Source organism: Pantherophis guttatus, chromosome 5 (genome assembly GCF_059756535.1).
Source record: "Pantherophis guttatus breed Tessera chromosome 5, ASM5975653v1, whole genome shotgun sequence".
NCBI lineage: Eukaryota > Metazoa > Chordata > Lepidosauria > Squamata > Colubridae > Pantherophis > Pantherophis guttatus.
Genome location: NC_142067.1, coordinates 74,896,655 through 74,915,371, shown reverse-complemented (window position 1 = coordinate 74,915,371; position 18,717 = coordinate 74,896,655). Strand labels below are relative to the sequence as shown.

The 18,717-nt window shown below is 42.4% G+C and overlaps 1 protein-coding gene across 5 annotated transcripts in view; it reads right to left on the bottom strand.

Moving 5' to 3' along the window:
• KLHL15 (kelch like family member 15) overlaps positions 1–18,717 on the bottom strand; it is a 90,051-nt gene that overhangs the window by 50,779 nt on the left and 20,555 nt on the right. The window contains exons 2-3 of one of the 5 annotated variants that reach the window (XM_034433169.3): positions 16,131–16,285; positions 15,833–15,939 (exon numbers count right to left, since the gene is read on the bottom strand). The exons of 1 other annotated variant lie outside the window; for it this stretch is intronic. The gene's annotated coding sequence lies outside the window, so the exon portion shown is untranslated. Of the gene's footprint in view, positions 1–15,566; positions 16,108–16,130; positions 16,286–18,717 lie in introns of those variants that run through there. 3 more of the 5 variants (XM_034433171.3, XM_034433172.3, XM_034433175.3) reach the window with 3 other exon arrangements.

Sequence of the window (18,717 nt, the reverse complement as noted above, 5' to 3'; positions counted from 1 at the left end):
GTTCGGCTTTTATCGACGAGAGGTGGAGCTCCGCCCATGACAGAAGACGCTCCGTCTCCTGCATCAGTGTCCAGGAGCGGGTCCCCCCTTGTTTGTTGATATGGGCCTTGGTGGCCACATTGTCCGTTAGAATCAGAAGGTCCTGGCGATATACAAGGCGTTTGAAGTGTATCAGGGCGAGACGGACCGCTCTGAGCTCTAGCCAATTTATATTGTGCAGCTTTTCCGCCGATGACCAGGCACCTTGGGCTAGCTGACGGTCGAGGTGAGCCCCCCAGCCTCGCAGACTTGCGTCCGTGGTCAACACCATCCGAGCTGGTTCGAGAAAGGGAGAACCCTTGTTGAGGGCCGGAGACAGCCACCACCTCAGGGAAAGGCGAACTGGAGCTGGAACCTTTACCTTGAGAAGAGACTCCGCTCGACCTTGTCTCTGGTAAGGGAGCAGGAACCATTGGAGGCGACGAAGATGGAAACGCGCCCACGGAACAATGTCTATGCAAGATATCAACTTCCCCAGAAGCTGGGAGAGAGACAGTAAGGTCACAGTCCGGTGTAGTAAGACTTGAGATGTCAGTTCCCGAATGCTGGCTTGTCTGTCGGGAGATAGGGAGACCACACACAGTGCCGAATCTATTGTAGCTCCGAGATGTAGGATACTCGATGTGGGAATAAGATGGCTTTTGGCAAGATTCAAAGTGAACCCGTGGTTTTGGAGGGACTGAAGTACTAGCTCCCGGTCCTGGGTCACCTGTTCGGGAGAAGACGACAGGATCAAAATGTCGTCGAGGTAGCATGCCAGACGAACAGGAACCTTTCTGAGCGACGCCGCTACTGCCGCTAGCAACTTTGTAAACGTCCTCGGAGCGGACGAAAGGCCGAAAGGCATCGCCCGATATTGAAAATGGTGGTCTCCAAACGCAAACCGGAGGAACTTCCTGTGCGACTGATGAATAGGGACGTGCAGGTACGCTTCCTTTAGATCTACAGATTGCATCAGATCTCCCCGACGAATGCAGCCCAGCAGAGACTTGAGGGAATGCATTTTGAACCGACGGTACAAAATGTGTTGATTGAGACGTCGAAGGTTCAAAATACCTCTCCAATCGCCCGAGGATTTCGGTACCAGGAATAGTGTTGAATAAAAGCCGGTTTTGAGTTGATCCAATGGAACCTGTTCTATGGCCTGGATTTGCAACAGATGGTGAATTTCGAGTAATAGAAGAGATCGCTTCTCCGGCTGAAGTGGCCAAGGGCATTGAAGGTAAAAGTCCTGTGGCATGTTGGTGAATTCCAAACGTAACCCTTCGGTGACAGTTTGGACAATCCAGGCATCCGAGGTGGTAGATGGCCACAGGTGAGAGAATGCCTGGAGCCTGCCCCCGATTGGGACCAGAGGCGGTGAGTCACTTACTGCGCCTGGAAAAGCGGCCCGCCGACTGTCTGAAAGGTCGCCTGAAGTTGGATTGTCGGCGACCGCGGTCACGAAAGGGCGCCCTGTCCGAAGTTGACTGGTACTGGGACTGCGAAGATCTGTAGTAAGAGGCGCCCCCGGCGCCTTGGTCTTGTCGAAAAGGCTGTCGATTATAAGGAACATAGCGCCTGTCCTGACGTCGGAAAGACGTGGGTAACACCTTCTTCTTATCCCTATTCTCGACCAGCACAGAGTCCAGGGATGAGCCAAATAAGGCAGGGCCCTTGTAAGGGGCAGCAGTCAAGCGCCATTTGGACTTGGCGTCAGCTCTCCAGTTACGGAGCCACAAGAGACGTCTTGAAGATACAGTCGAAGCTAAGGCCCTGGAAGCGAACTTAGCTGCGTCTAAAGACGCGTCAGCCGAATATTCAGCAGCTGCGACCAGTTTGGCCAGGTCCTGCTGTAATCGTGCGTCCTCCGGGGGAAGCCTGTCCTTCAATTGACGCAACCACACCAGCGATGCCCGATTAAAGAATGATGAGGAGGTTGCAGCACGAATGGCCCAAGCTGCCGCTTGGTGTGTTTTACAAAATCCCATTTCGGCTCGTTTGTCCTCAAACTTGAGACCATCCCCAGCCTCACCTACCAGGATGGAAGACGATGTGAGACTCGCCACCGGATCATCAATTGAAGGTAACTGCAGGAGGGCATCCAGCGCAGGAGCCGAGGCATAAAGCTTTCGATCAAATGAATTCGGGCCCGACAACGAGGCGGGGCGGTCCCAAGGCTTTTGAACAACCTGGCAGAAAAGATCCGGACAGGGAACAAAGTCCTCATCAGGTTGAGGTAGATTGAACAAGTTACTGTTGGGGCCAGATGGAGTAGAAGAAGAGGAGCCCTGAAGAGGTGTGGAATCCATATTAGTGGCAGCTTTTGCCTTGCGTAGGAGAGAGCGAAACAAGGAAGGCTTAAATAGACCCGGAAAAGCCGGCTTGTCCTGAATCTCTTCTTCATCCTCTGACATCTCAAAATCTTCTAGGAAATCGTCCTCCCGGGCTGATTCAGGCACAAGGCTACAGGCAACAGATTGCTGCTGAAGTTGTGCACCAGGGGGATGCATGGAAAAGGCAGAAGTAGTGGGGCACGTAGGAGCAGAGAAGGCACCAGAGGCTTGCTGCAACCCCATTTGATACATATGGGACATGGCCTGGGTAAAAAAGGACTGAAAATCCACAGGCTGAGGGAACCCTGGGCCCGCTTCAGGGCGGAGGCCAGCTGCAGTGGGTGTAAAAGTAGCTTCAGGACCTGGCCTAGAAGCTTGAGAAAAATAGCTTGCAAAACTAGAGGAGCGGGACCTTACACTGGCCCTTGACTGATTAGTCGCAGGCATTGGAGCCTCCTGAGAGGTTGAGGGGCCATCCTCCCTCAGACCACTGGGCAACAAATCTACATTATGAGAGGCCGAGGGCTCACAGGTCACCTCATGGCTCAAGCCTTCAGGAATTGGTCCTTGACCAGGGTCCTGGGCCCGTTGCCTAGCCTTATCAAACTGCTTTTCTAATGCTTTATGCCTCCTTTGGGCATCTTTATCTACTGTGGCAGATTTGGAGGACTTTGCCTGCCTGGTAGCCTTAGATTTCTTCCCCCTGAGCTGTTTAGGGGAAGGTACTGGGGAGGGGGAGGGACTCCTGTCCATATCAGAAGAAAGAGCACCTTCCTCCCTGTCATCCATGATCAATCACCCCAATGAATTATTAATTAATTAATGAATTAATTGTAAATAGAACTTATCAATTCTATATATATGATAGTATATTGGTAATAGAAATTGTAATATATATATCTATATGCTCTTATATAATTATTATTATTATTATTATTTATTTATTTTTTTATATTTTAATTGTAATAAATGCAAGAAAAATCTACAAGCACAACCAGTCTATCAAGATAACCAGGCAACCGCCCCTTTTTTTTTTTTTTTTAATTAAGAATGTAAATTAATTTAAGCAATGTGTACTTCCCTGAACTTTCAGGCACCCCTCTGCAGGCCGTTGTGAATTGCAGGTACGATCAGGACAGCGTCCCCACCTGCCAGCAACCTAGCGACCCTGGAAACCAAAGCCCAGGTCGCTATGGCCACGGAGATCCAAAAACGTTGCCGATGATCAGGGCTCAAAATGGCGGCCCGCGAGGGGAAATTCCAGAAGTCCTGAGCCAGGCGAAACACAGCGCCTGCGGCCGGACTGAAGCTGCAGCAAAAGAGCAGTCACAATTCTCAAAGGCAGCTGATGAGTATGCCAGCCGGCAGGGACTCAAGCCGCTCGATCAAATGGCCACTAAGGCAAACCGGAGCCTCGCAAAGTGACTGGCAGCAAAATGGCGGCAATGGCGGCAATGGCGGGAAAACCGTTAGAAATAAAGCGCCAGCCAAGCCAAGCCGCAAGCGGCGGCCGGAGCCCCAAACCGCCGCTACGCGCTTTAACCTTTTCCAAACGAAGGCAAACGAAGCGCAGCACTTTTAGACAGTAAATAAACAATATTTAGCCAATTCAGAAAGAAATAAGTAAATTAAGAACGAAATGCAATCAAGAGAACAGACACTCGATGCTATTGCAATGGCTGAGTGAAAAAGTCTGAGGAGGAAGCAGGAAGAGAGGAGGATGCAGCTCCAGAGGGATTTGATTGACACTCAGCTGTGCAAATAGGAGTGATCGTAACCCAGACTGAGGAGTGTCTGAACGGCGAGTAGGAAAAGAAGAGATCTACGTGAGAGGTCCTCCAGGGTTCCGACAGCAAGAAGAGGATACCTGGTTTCTAAACAAAAGTCTTTATGGTCTGAAACAGTCTGGTTTAATGTGGTACTTATGTCTTACTGACAAACTAAATTTAATGGGCTTTATTAAGTCCAAAACTGATGAGTGCGTGTTCACAAAAAGATCTAACAATGCATATGAGATAGTTCTTGTTTATGTTGATGATATTGTTTATATTGGTCCAAATAAGCAAATGAGCGAAATTTTTGCCAAAGCTTTGCAGAGATATTTCACATTGAAATCTTTAGGTCATATTAGCACTTATTTAGGTGTTTAGATTGAAAAAACACAGAAGGGGTTTAGTTTTTCACAAGAGGATAAAATTGAACAAATTTTGCATCATTGCAACATGAAGGATGCTAACACAACAAAGACACCCATGCAAACAGATTTCCACAACTTGACACATGAAGCAAGTCCTGAGTTCGAGGATCAAACACTTTATCGTTCAGTTATTGGGTCACTGTTGTATATTAGTAATTGGACCAGACCCGACATTGCACTTAGTGTTAATCTCTTGTCTCGACACGTAGGTAAGGCAAAACAGTTTCATTGGACGTGTGTTAAATTACTGAAATACCTAAAACACACTAAACATATGAAATTATTGTTAGAACCAACACATACTGATTATGCAGAATTATGTTGTTATGCAGATTCTGATTGGGCAAGTGATAAGAAATCACGTAAAAGTACTTCAGGTTATATGATGTTCTTAAATGGATGTCCTGTTTACTGGCAAGTGCGTAAACAGAATTTTGTTTCTTGTTCATCTACTGAAGCTGAATATGCTTGTGTTTCAGATGCATGTAATTCTCTAACTTGGTTTGATGCTTTGGTCACAGATATCTGGACACACCCAATCCGACCAGTCACCGTGATGGAAGACAATGAATCGGTGGTTTATATTTCTGAATCACATTTCACAGGTTCTAGGTCCAGACACATTGACATCCGTTATCAAAACATAAAACAATTAGTGAAAAAAGATTTTGTTAAATTGCAGTATGTATCTACACATGATCAGATTGCAGACATGCTCAACAAACCGCTTCCAGCAACTCAACACGAGTATCTGCATAAGAAGATGTGCCTTATTTGATGATGTACCTGATATTCGCTCAACTGGCAAAAGAAGGGGTTATTTATTTATTTTATTCGGCTTATATGCCGCCCTATCTCACAATGGACTCAGGGCAGCTCACAACAATAAAACACAAGCCACAATAAAAATAAAGACTAAAATCTAAAAAATTTAAAATTAACCCATTAAAACCCTTAAAACCCCATCATCAGACCAGGTCAAGGGATTTGAAAAGCCAGGTTTTTAATTCCCGGCAGAAGGTGCGAAGGTCGGGCGCTAGTCGGAGCTCCAAGGGGAGTTGATTCCAGAGGGTGGGCACCCCAACCGAGAAGGCTCTACTCCTGGGGGCCGCCAGCCGCCACTGTCTAGCTGACGGCACCCTGAGTAAGCCCTCTCTATGGGCGCGAACCGGGCGATGGGATGTTGTTGCTGGCTGTAGGTGGTCCACCAAATATCCTGGTCCTAAGCCATGTAGGGCTTTATAGGTCAACACCAGCACTTTGAATCTCACCCGGAGGGCAACCGGTAGCCAATGCAAACCGCGCAGGAGGGGTGTAACATGGGAGTATCGGGATTCTCCCATCACAACCTGCGCGGCAGCTGAAGCCTCTGAGTGGTCCTCAAGGGCAGCCCCATGTAGAGAGCGTTGCAGTAGTCAATCTGTGAGGTGACCAGAGCATGAGTAACTGTGCGTAGGGCATCTCGATCCAAGTAGGGACGCAACTGGCGCACCAGACGTATCTGGGCGAATGCCCCCCTGGTCACGGTCGTTATCTGGTCTTCTAAGCTCAACCGTGAATCCAGAAGGACGCCCAAGTTGCGCACCCTGTCTACAGGGGGCAAAACTTCACCCCCTATAGTCAGCGATGGCACCTCTCCCCTGAACCGAGATGCCGGTACCCACAGCCACTCGGTCTTGGCTGGGTTGAGTTGTCACTGCGTTTCTGTATTTACCAGATGAGCTCATTATTTCTGGACTTTCAGACTTTCCATAGCTTGCCAAATTCCTTATCAGTAAGCTATGTCCGCATTCCTTTCTTTCTACTTCACACTTTCTTTGTTCTCCTGCCAGGAGAGGTCCGGCTGCAGAGAGGTGACCGGCAGGAACGTTGCCAAAATGTAATTATTTAGATAGTTAGATGTTTTACTTTCTGTATAACAAATAAATGAGTTTATTCTTAGAAAAAATATCTTCGGGGTTTATTTTTTTGCAAAAGTATACACAAGAAAAAAAGCCACGATCCATGTCTCTAAATCAAGGTGCGATTACCCAAAAGCAGAATGGGATTAATTAGCGCCCTGACATAACCAAAGCAACCTCCTAGAAGTCACATTAGCAGCCAAAGCCCTAGAAGCAAATTTGGCCGCATCCAGACAAGCATCAGCTGAATATTCAGTGGCTGCTACCATCTTATTGATATCCTGTTGGATCCTGGTGTCCTCTGGAGGAAGACGATCCCTCAGCTGTCGTAGCCAAATTAGGGTGGCCCTATTGAAAAAGGAAGCCGCAGTAGCGGTTTTAACCGCCCAAGCTGCTGCCTGATGAGTTTTCTTATAGGAAACCTCTACTTTCCTATCCCCGGGCTTCAAAACTTCTGCCACATCCTGAGACAAGACTGTGGAAGAAGAAAGATTAACCACAGGCGGATCAACTGAGGGCAGATTGAGCAAGCTGTTTAAAACAGGGTCTGCACAGTACAACTTTTTATCAGAACCACTAGGTGCCACCAAGACACCTGGTTGGTCCCACTGCCTCTTAATGACCTCTGAAAACAACTCCGGGCAAGGAATGGATTCCTGATCTTGAGTAGGAATGGCAAACAACTCTTCATGATGTTTAACAACCTCAGATTCTTGATCTTTAGGATTCACAATAGCTCCCATATTAGTAACCAACTTGGCCTTCCTAAGTAGGGTTTTAAACACTGAAGGGCGGAAAAGTTTGGTAAAAGCTGGCTTCTCAGGCAACACCCCTTCATCCTCTGAAAACTCAGGATCCCTGATATCTTCCTCCATCCAGGCCTCCTCACTACTGACTGATCCCTGCTGGGTAGGAGATCCTGGCCTGGAAGCAGATTGTGTCTGCAATAGAAGCTGCCACCCTGGCACCCCTGCAGGCATCTGTCTACCTTGGTGCAACCCAGAAGTAAGTGCCTGAGCTAAGGCATCGGTGAAGAGAGCTTGAAAATCCAAAGGCTGGGCAGCTCCCTGCCCCTCCCCCAAGCGGAGCCCCACTGCTGTTGGGGTAAAAGTAGCTTCGGGTGCCAAACACCCTGAAACCTGTTCCTCCTGCCCTCCCCCTGAGGAAACCTGGTGAGAAGTTGAACAGGTATCCTGAATCTCAGGTAAAGGCAAAATTGCCCCAGATTGGGGTAGGGCCAAATCTGGCTGCACAGAAGAGACCAAAACTTCTGGCTGAAGAGGAACAGGAACACTGGAAGATTATGCTTTTTGTTATGCTTCAGCAAAGTGCTTTTCCAAGGCAGCATGCCTTCTTAGAGCATCCTTGTCACCAATAGAAGCTTTTGGTACAGGAAGTGAAGAGGCTGTTCTAACTTCCTCAGATTCCTTCCTGCTCACAGGAACAGAGCTTTTAGATTTATTTTTGGAAGCTCTAGTAGCCCGGGGGGGGGGGGGGGCGGTAATAGGCTGCTCAATATCAGAAGAAAATTCCTGATCCTCCATTGTGATTTAAAGCTATAAAAAGCACCACACAGAAAAACTGGAACAATGGAATAAAATACCACAGGCAGATAAAGAGTCAAAGTCAGTCCAAATTCACACTGGCTGCTGGAATCGCCTCTGAAAAAAAGGTTCCCTCCAGGCAGCTGCTGCAGAAACGAAAGTGGAACTGAGGACTAGCTTCCAGCTAGCTCCCCCCACACACACACTCATTCCTGAAGCTTCCAGGCTTTTGGGAGGAGTTACCTCCCCAAATTAGCCGACTCACCAAAACAGCCCTTCAAGTGCAAATGGGCGGGAGATTCAAACCTCCGCTCACCCAAAATGCCCATAATGCTCATGCTTAAGGATTCCTGCGATCCTGGCTCTCCTTTCTGATCCAGGGCTGTCCTTCCAGACGCTGGAGCTAAAATCGCTCCCAAAAAGTGCCGCAAGGCAATGTCCTCCAGAGCCTGCCCCGGCGGTGCCAAGTGGTACTCCGTTGCCGCCCCTAATCGGGAGCAATGGCAGGGGCGGTTCCACCAGCTGACCAGGTACCCAGCTCAACCGCCGGCGGCTCTGCTGGCTAAAATTAGCCAGATGGGCTTGCCCCCTTAGAGACAAAAACCCGTATGCTGCAAGCTTCCTGCTTCGTGGGCAATCACTCTGGAGCCTCCAGAGCCTATCTGCCCACCTACAGCTACAATTCTTCTGCTCCCCACTAACTAAAAAATCACTAAAAAAACATAGTTTCTTAGTAAAAAACCAAAAAAACCAACAAACAATTCAAAATGTACAAAACAATAAACAGCAGAAATTAAAATAAGCAAAGTAACAAACATTCAATCCAGAAAACTATGACTGCCAGAGCAGTCAAATAAAAACACGTCCCTATAGCTAGGCTGAGCGAAATAAAACTGAAAGACAACAGAGCAAAGGAGGCGTGTCCACAACAGATTTAAAGAGATATTATGCTCAGTCCCTATCGAATAGACTGGTGAATACCCATGTTGGAATAGCCTAAGCCCCACAATGGAAAAGAGACGGCACGGGGAGCCGTGCATCTCTGCGGGCAGGAACCAGCCATGCCAATCTCACTTCATGGCTGCACAGACAGCCCGCACCAGCCACTGCTTGGAACTCCGGTGCCATTTCCCCTCTTCCCTGTCCCAGGTCGACAGAGCTAGGGCTGGCAAGTTTTTTTGCAGCCGCTCTTTGCGGCTGCCACTAAGAGAAGGGGCGCACGAGCCATGGTTTGCGGGATTGGCCTCTGTGAGGCCATTCCGCGTGGACAGCAGGTGCGTGTGGGGCGTGTGGGGCATGTTCCCCCTCCCTTTCCCCATCTCTAGCCTTGCCTCCTCACGTCATGTTGTTTGCGTGGCAGCTGTGCATGTGTCTAAGTATTTTGGGAGGGTTATTTTTGGGGAGGTTATTTTAGCGCATTCAGTTGAAAGCCCAATTGGGCTTACTATCCAGACAGGTCCTAGTTTCGGGGAAACATGGTATTAGTATTAAAATAAGAGTAGATATAAATAATGAATATGGTGATAAGTTTAAACTGTTGTGACACAAAAAATTTGTACCAAGATGACACCCAGTTTAATGAATGATGAAATGTTTGTATTAAAAGGAAAAAAAAGGTAGAAGAGAATCTTCATGCAGGTACATAATCCATTTTGTAAATCAAAGATAGAAACCAGCAACTCCTATGAAACACAGTAGCATAGCTAGTGGTGAAGAAAACAAGGCTTTATAACATATAGGGGTCAGTATATACAGAACTGGCCCCATTTGAAGTGTTATAGGAGAATATTTAACCCAATATTCCATGGGTTAGTCTCTCACCAAACAGAACCTGACATTCCCTGAATGTTCCATCACAGAGAACAACAGTAATTTGAAACAACTTCTTGAACAGTCATATTTATCTTGAGGCCAAAAGTCTAGGATGAGTGCTATTTGCCATCCAATTTATTATAAAATAAGCATTTTTAAAAAATCCATAATAAACATATAAACACATTTTGTAGCTTTTGTCTGTATAAAGGATTGGAATGACCAATCATTCCCCATTCAAAACAAACTCCAAAGAAAACTGGCATGGCCCTTTCAAACTCAGAATATCTTCTACAACCCAGCAAAAAGTAGAATAATTCAAGTTCCTTAACTTTATTGAAAGTAGTATATACTGCAGATCATATATACAAAAAAGAGAAAGTTATACTGTAATATTATTGTATAAGTCCAAGCTAAACACTACTAATATTGTAGGTGTTCCTCTACTTAAAATATTCATCCATTTTGGGCATATGACTGGATCATACATTTTTCTAGTTAAAGAAAATATTCATGTGAAATAGTCATATTCTTGCTGTTTCTGTAGTGGTTATAATTTTTACAGAGATGGTTTGCTAGCTCAACACCCAACCTTCCTCATCTGAGCTTGCGCCTGGCAACGGTGGTTGTCAAGTGACGGAATAAAGTTCCACATTGGAAAAGCAATAGCTGTTTTCCAGAGGATTAGTAAAATCTGGTCCTCATCTCATCATCATCACTTTAGTCATTGCCTATCTACCGCAGGATGGAGGCCTTTTCCACTTTTCCAACCAATAAGGTCTTGAGTTTTCTTTTGCCAATTGGACCCACAATTGATGTTGTCGATCCATCTTGTTTAAGGTCTCTTTCGCGGTCGCTTATTATCAAGTGGAATACATTCTGTGACTGCCTTGGTCCACCTGCCATCAGAGCTGCTTAACTCATTCTTTGCATCTGTCTTCACACAAAAAGAAACTATAGCCCAATCTACCAAAAACATAACTGTAAAAGACAGACTAGAAATAAAAGTTAAAATAAGTAAAATAATAGTAAGAGAACACCTGTCTGATCTTGACAAATACAAATCACTGGGACCTGATGGATTACATCCCAGAGTTCTAAAGGAGCTAGCTCAGAACCACTGTACCACATCTTTCAAAAATCCTGGAGCACCGGGGAAGTACCAGAGGACTGGAAAAGAGCTGATGTGGTTCCCATCTTCAAAAAAAAAAAAGGAGGGGGGAAACAGACCCAGGAAACTACAGACCAATCAGCCTAACATCAATACCCGGGAAGATACAGGAAAAGATAATAAAAAAACAGATCTGCCAACATCTAGAAACGAGTAAAGTAACAACTAACAGTCAGCACAGGTTTGTTAGAAACAGATCATGCCAAACCAATCTTATTTCATTCTTCAACAGTGACTAAATTAGTAGACCAGCGAAATACTGTGGACATAATATACTTAGACTTCAGCAAGGCATTCAACAAAGTAGACCACAACCTACCTCTTGGTAAGCTGGAAAGAAGTGGGATAGATAGCATCACCATCAGATGGATTTGTAACTGGCTAATAAATCATACCCATCGAGTAGTTCTTAAAGGGTCTATGTCTACATGGAGAGAAGTAAGTAGTGTGGTACCATAAGGTTCCGTCTTAGGCCCAGTACTCTTCAATATCTTCATAAATGATTTAGATGAGGGAATAGAAGGGGAATTTAACAAATTTGCAGATGATGCTAAACTGGCAGAAATAGCTAACACCCTAGAAGATAGGCTCAAAATCCAGATGGATCTTGACAGACTTGAACACTGGGCCCTATCTAACAAAATGAAATTCAATGTAGAGAAAAGTAAAGTCTTACACTTAGGCAAGAGAAACCAAAAGTACACATATAGATTGGATTAAACCAGGCTTAATAGCAGTAGCTGTGAGAGCGATCTTGGAGTCTTAGTGGACAAGCAGCTAAATATGAGCCAGCAGTGTGCATCGGCAGCCAAAAAAGCCAATGCAATCCTAACCTGCATTAACAGAGGGATACAATCAAGATCAAGTGAGGTACTAATACCACTATATAAAACCTTAGTAAGACCACGCCTAGAGTACTGCATCCAGTTTTGGTCACCACACTATAAAAAAGATGTTGAGACTCTAGAAAAAGTGCAGAGAAGAGCAACCAGGATGATTAGAGGACTGGAGACTAAAACATATGAAGAACGATTATAGGAACTGGGCATGGCAAGTCTAGTGAAGAGAAGGACCAGGGGAGACATGATAGCAGTCTTCCAATACTTGAGGGGCTGCCACAGAGAGGAAGGGGTCAAGCTATCTTCCAAGGCACCTGAAGGCCAGACAAGGAATAATGGATGGAAACTGACCAAGGAGAGATTCAACTTAGAAATAAGGAGAAATTTTCTGACAGTGAGAACAATCAACCAATGGAACAGCTTGCCTTCAGAAGTTGTGGAAGTTTCATCACTGGAGACTTTCAGGAAGAGATTGGACTGCCATTTGGTGTAGGTAGGGCGGGGGGTTGGACTAGATGACTACAAGGTCCCTTCCAACTCTGTTAATCTAATCTAATCTAATCTAAACTTCCTCCGCTAGGATATCAGGCATTTCCTCTTTTGTGGATGTTGTTACTTTTGAGTGACCTTGATCTTTGTATAGCTCTGAATAGAATTTTCCAATAATTTCTAATTCATCTACATTACGGAAAATTAAATTCTGTTTGCTTGCCTCTATAGTGATCCCGACAACCATTTATGCCAGTGAGATCTGGAAGGTGTCAGCAAGTATTAAGAGACTCAATGTCTTCCAAAAGGATGCCTTCGCTGAATCCTAAAGATTAGCTATTTTGACCATGTTACTAATAAAGTAGTGATCCAAAAGAGTTTCTCTTTCAAATTATATAACACTGTCACACGCAGAAAACTCTAACTTGCAAGGTCATATTCTCCACATGAAGATGGCAATGAGATGAACTCCCTCAATGCCAAACGTCTAAGAAGACACCCTCAAAATACATAGTGAAGAACGTTCATAGAAGACTTAAATACTTTAAATATCACATGGCAAGATGTTGAAGTATTCACCCCAAACTGAAAATATGGAGACCCCTTGCTACCCGATATGCTGCATTGCACGGGAGGATGTAATGCTAATGTTAATGCTAATGCATTAGCATTAGCCATATATCCATCCAGGTCCATCAAATACTCTCAACTACACACATAATAATCATATTTCAATTGCTACAATCCAGTTTTTTTACAGGTACAGAATATGAATTGAAAACTACAACGACACCTTTCCAAATTCCTGTTGTTTTCATACTTAGTCCAGATTTTGCCTAGTTTCTAGTGATACAACATGCTGATTTTATATGTTACTGATTTTCAGTAACATATAGATATATCTACCACCCTATACTTAAAAAAGCAAAATTAAGACCATGCAGATTTCCAGGTGCTAATACTGTCTTCGCCAACCTGGGCATTCTCCAAAAGTATGGATTCCAGTTTCCAATATTCTGCAGGGCAAAATGTGAACATGTTCTACTAATCAGCAAGGCTCATAACAGCATATAACAGTTTATGTCTAGGAATAATAATAAATCTTATTTATCATTAAAAATAAAAATTAACATGATATAGCAACTGCAATGAATTATTTTTCCCACATTTAAATTTTTTGCCTAGAACCAGTTAATTATGAATGTAAAACAGCCACTCTAGAAATTATTTAATTTTAATTAAATTAATTATTTATGTACCGATAGTCCTCAACTACAACCATTTGTTTAGCTACCATTTGAAGTTACAATAGCACTGAAAATTGACTTACAAGTGATCCTTGCATTTATGACTGTCACAGCATCCAATCAGGTGATCAAAATTCAGGCTCTTGGTAGCCAGAATTATTTACAATGGTTGCAGCATCCCAGGGACATGTGATTGCCATCTGCAATCTTCCCAGTCGGCTTCCAAAAGCAAAGTTAACAACCATGTGATTCATTTAAGAGTCAACCATGGCAAAAAAAGGTTGTAAAATTGGGCGCAACTTGCTTAGCTGTCTTGCTTAACAGAAATTCTGTTCCCAATTGTGGTTGTAAGTTAAGGACTACTTGTACAAAAAACTGAAAGTAAGTATGCACACTGTATTCATATTGGAATCACTAATGACATACGGATGAAGTGATGTCATGGGAATACATCCATATTATTTCATAAATATAATCTTATATTTAAGGCCAACACTTATTTCTATTTTTATAATTTTCACTATAAAATTATGTTTTATAATTTTCATTATACAATCAATTAGACTAACTGAAAGTCAACTGTGGACTAACCGTGTAGCATATTTTGTTTTTCTTAAAAAATGATGCACTGGTGCCCTACTGACAATTATTTGAAAAATGACCCAGAAAACTATTTTTAATATTGTTACAAAATATGCACTGCAAAAAAGATATTCTTCACTGATACATACAAAACAAGAGGTCAGTATTGCAGAATATAAATGTATTATCTCAAAATAAGTTATTTTTCCTTTTTCTCTGTTTAACTGGATGGCAGTTAAGTGAGCTCAAGGAAAGTTACACTATTACACCAGATCAAAATTCAAAGTTAACTAGGATAATGCCAATTACTTGAATGCAGGATTAAAGACTGTCAATACTGAATTAAAGTATCAAGTACACGCCAACAGAACTTTTGAAACATTTTCCAAATATTGCTGGGAGGGGACAGGATGAAGCTAAACTGAAATTAAAGCTAAATAGTTCAATTCACTCAGAATTAACCCAGAGACAGAAAAAATGGATAACTTATTTTAGATATAATAGATTGAAGTTCTCTGGAAACATCACTAATACATTTACACAGGGAGCCCATACTCATACTGTTTTTCCACCTTTTTGTTTTGCTAAATTAAGAGAGAAAATAAATGCCAGAACAATATATATCTGAATATAAAAGATGCTTTTTGTTTATTCCTAAAGCTATTACATATATTCTGTTATCTAGAAAAGTAGCCAAAAAACCCCAAATCCCAACTCCCTTCCCCAACGTGGGATAGTACCATCTATAAACAGAAAATCTTTCCAGCCTTTTTCTAGTGGAAATTTCAGCGATTTCCCCTTTTTTTAAAAAAAGTTGCCCCTTCCACATTAGAAATTCAGAGAAAAGTATCATGGAATGTGCAGAAAAGGACAGACTCACAAAGGAACTTCAAGATAAAGAGGAACATGACTATTATCTAGTATGGGATAAATGGTACACTTGGTTGGAAGATAGGAAAAGGAAAAAACAGGACTAGGAGACAACCAATGCAACCCAAGATAGATATAGAAACACAAATTACTTAATGTAGGCCAACAGTGACTTAAAAAAAGTAGACAAAATGAGAAAGACCCAATTAGGGAGGAGTCAAATATACAAATGACAAATATACAATAGATTACAGTTGTGACAACTTTGATAAGATACCTGACTTTTTGTTTACATGTTTTGTATGTCTTGTAATTACTTGTTTTATTCTGTATTTTTAAATAAATAAAAAAATTATTAAAAAAAAGAAAGAAATTCAGAGAAAAATAAAAAGGCCTAGTTTAAGCGTTCATTTTGGGCCAGAGTGTGAGAAGTAGGAAAGCTTTATCCGAGAAGGATCCAAAGGAAAAAGTACAACCCAAGTAACGCTCAAAGAACAGCAGAGGAGGCCAGGAGCAGGGAGAGCAACGAGGGAGAACATCCCGCTCCTAGCTTCACATACCTCTCGGCAGCGCTGAAATCACAGATCCTCCCGCTGACCCTACGAAGAGGGGCGGTCTTTGGGGGTCATAACGATAGAGAAGAGTCTCACAGTGGGGCTGAAGTAGCTGGACATTGCAACTGAGGTGTTGCGCCTAGGATATCTCTTCGTCAACGCGTTCGTGAGAAAGGCCTCGACGGTAACGTGAGGGCATTGGCTTTTGCCGGGCCCTGCTTCGTCCCCCTCCCAGAATCCCTGCCTCTCCCTTCCCTGTCACAGTTGTTTACCTTCTGGTTTGCCTAGAACAGCCACAGTCGGCATCTTCCCCCAACGACAAGCACCCCACACTGACCGTCACTTCCGCTGTTGTTGTTGCTGCCGCCGCCACCACCACCTTAAGAAAGGTAGAGAAATACAGAAAAGGAGGATGGAAAATCTCCATGAATACGAAGTCGCTACTGCTGCTGAGGGCGTCGCAATTTCCCAGTGTCGCCACCTTCCCATTTCACGCATAGCAGCCGCCCTATTCGCTGCCTCCGCTGCCTCACAAAAGTCGCCAACCGCGTACGCAACACTTAGCCCCACCTCGCCCGGCGCTCCGGCCTCTGAATCTCCTCCCCTTGAGGTTTTCATTCATCGTCGCCTTTTTCATCCGGCCGCTTCTTCACCGCTAGGATTCCCCGGTTTACGTTCTTTTTCCACCCAAAGTTTTATCTTGTTTGGCTTTGGCTACAAGTCCCCTGTTAATTCATATTGCAAACCAGGTAAAAAAAGGATTTATTTCATGGGATATACATGAAAAACTAATATATTCAATATAATATACTCAAAAACTAATTTACAGTAAAATATATCGCTTAAAATGTAGCCAAATCTACTTCAATTTATACTGATTCCGTGGACACATTTAAAATTTAACTGCTTTAAACAAATTTAATAAAGTTTACAAATCGTCACATATCCTTTATATTTAGGGAAATATCTTTCTGAAGACTACTTTGATGAAAAAGGTTAATGTCGGAAGGAGATTCAGTGTTTATTAGATTTGTAAAAAATGTTATGGGAAACAATTATCCACATCATTTTTCCTCAAAATAATTCTATAAAATGTTAGACTGAAAGCATGATTAACTGTGGGACAGTCTAAATTTTTATTTATTCTTTCTAGCCATTAACATGCTATCTCAATTTCACAACTCATCTTACCTCGAATGATTATGCTACCTGCAGAGAAAGATTAACTCCAAAAACAACTGGGGCATAATCATTCAACACAGGGATAAAAAGCAATCATTTTAATAGTAGTATGCCTCCTTGATAGTAAACAAAACAAGGAGACAGAGAAATAAATCAGGTGGCTGATACTGTCCTTTCAGATAAAGCTTTAAATAGAATAAAGAACGCAGCTGGCATTGATTAAAAGATTAGGGGCATTAGAATCCAACAATATCCAAAATGTTGCCCACTTTTAGCAGGTATAATACTGTAATGTTCATTTTTTTCTTTCTTTTTTTTTTTTTTATTGAAAAAGTTTTCAAATACAGATTTTCCCCCTTTTTTTCCCCCCCTCTCCCTCCCCCTCCCTAACCCCCCCTCCCCACCCCACCCATCCCCCCCGTGACTTCTTCATAACAAAAAAAAAACTAATTCATAACAGATTACTTACTCCCTCCTCTAGATATTGACCTTTACTTACTAAAAATATTATTAATATTATAACATCCCCCTTTATCCATACATTTCAGAAAAGAGAAAAGAGAAAAGAAAGGGAAAAAAAGGAAAAAGAAAAAAAAAGACATTATACTATGACATTATAACTTCTCCACTTTAAAACTATACAATAAGTCCTACTTTAACATTTAATCTTCTATGTATATTACTATGACATTTCAAAGCAGCCTTCCCCATCAAATCTAGTTTAACATTTATTCCACTGTATCCATTTCCTCCACTCCCCTAAATATATCACTTAAAAATCCCTTTTCTTAGACTAATCAATCTACTGACTAGCTTATTCACCCACTATCAAGCAAAATTACCATACACAACATTTCTTAATATCATTGATTCACTGCCCACCCTTCTTAAAAATCTATGTCTATATTTTCCATTATATCTAAATAAAATAAAAAAAAAAAGAAAAGACAATAACTTTAAATTTATAATCCATATAGTATCTTCTTTAAAATCTTTCCACTGGATTGGTAGAACCAACATCCATAATCGGGTAACATAACTTGCTGGTGCAACAGTTTATTCAAAATCTTCAATCATATCTGCCCCCATCAGTAGTAAATATCTTCTTATATATATAAAAGTAAAAACAACCACCCGAGTGACATTATAATTATATTCCATATAGTAATAATTATGGGTTTCATCAGGATTATTAATTCCTGTCATCGTAGTGGGTAACAACCCGATCTTCTGCATGCCCCAGCATAATTCTCTTGCCTTGTAATTCGAGATAATATAATATATTTATCAACACAAAAAAAAAATTCCAAAATGGATAATTCAAATCCATCAGTTTAAGGCTCATTTCACGTCCCCAAATTACGGCCATGCAGAGATCTGCCACAATCTTCAGGATGATATTAACCAATATGTCGCCTCTTCTGTGTTTACACATAATAATTCATATTTTAAAGTCACTGGCTTCACTGTTGCCTGATTTAGAAATTTCTATTTTTATGCCACCTATTTCTTTTTTTTTTTTTCTTTTCTTTTTGTGGGTTAGTTTTCCATCCTGGTTTCTTTTCTACAAATTGTGTATCATCCGGTCGGATTTTGTTCTGCTTTGTAGATTGGTCTTGTTGGTTTTGTTTTTGTATCTCATATTTCTTTTTTATCCCTTGTATTTCACCTAATTGGTTTCCATGCTTATCCTTGCCTTGATAAGTCATCACCTTAAGGTTAGATGCCACTTCTCTCAGATTTGTAGATAGTCCAGCTGGGGTATCCAATAAATCCAAAGGCAATTCTTCTGGTACAGTCTCTATATTTCGATATTTTACCTTTATTTCCGGCTCCTTCTGCTTATCCTGTATTATACCTGAAGATGTTAAGTTCATTTTCAACCTATTTTGATAAAATTCTTCCGCTCTTTCAACAGTGTTTAGCTGATATCTTTCTCCTTGATATCTAAATATAATACCAACTGGGGCGTCCC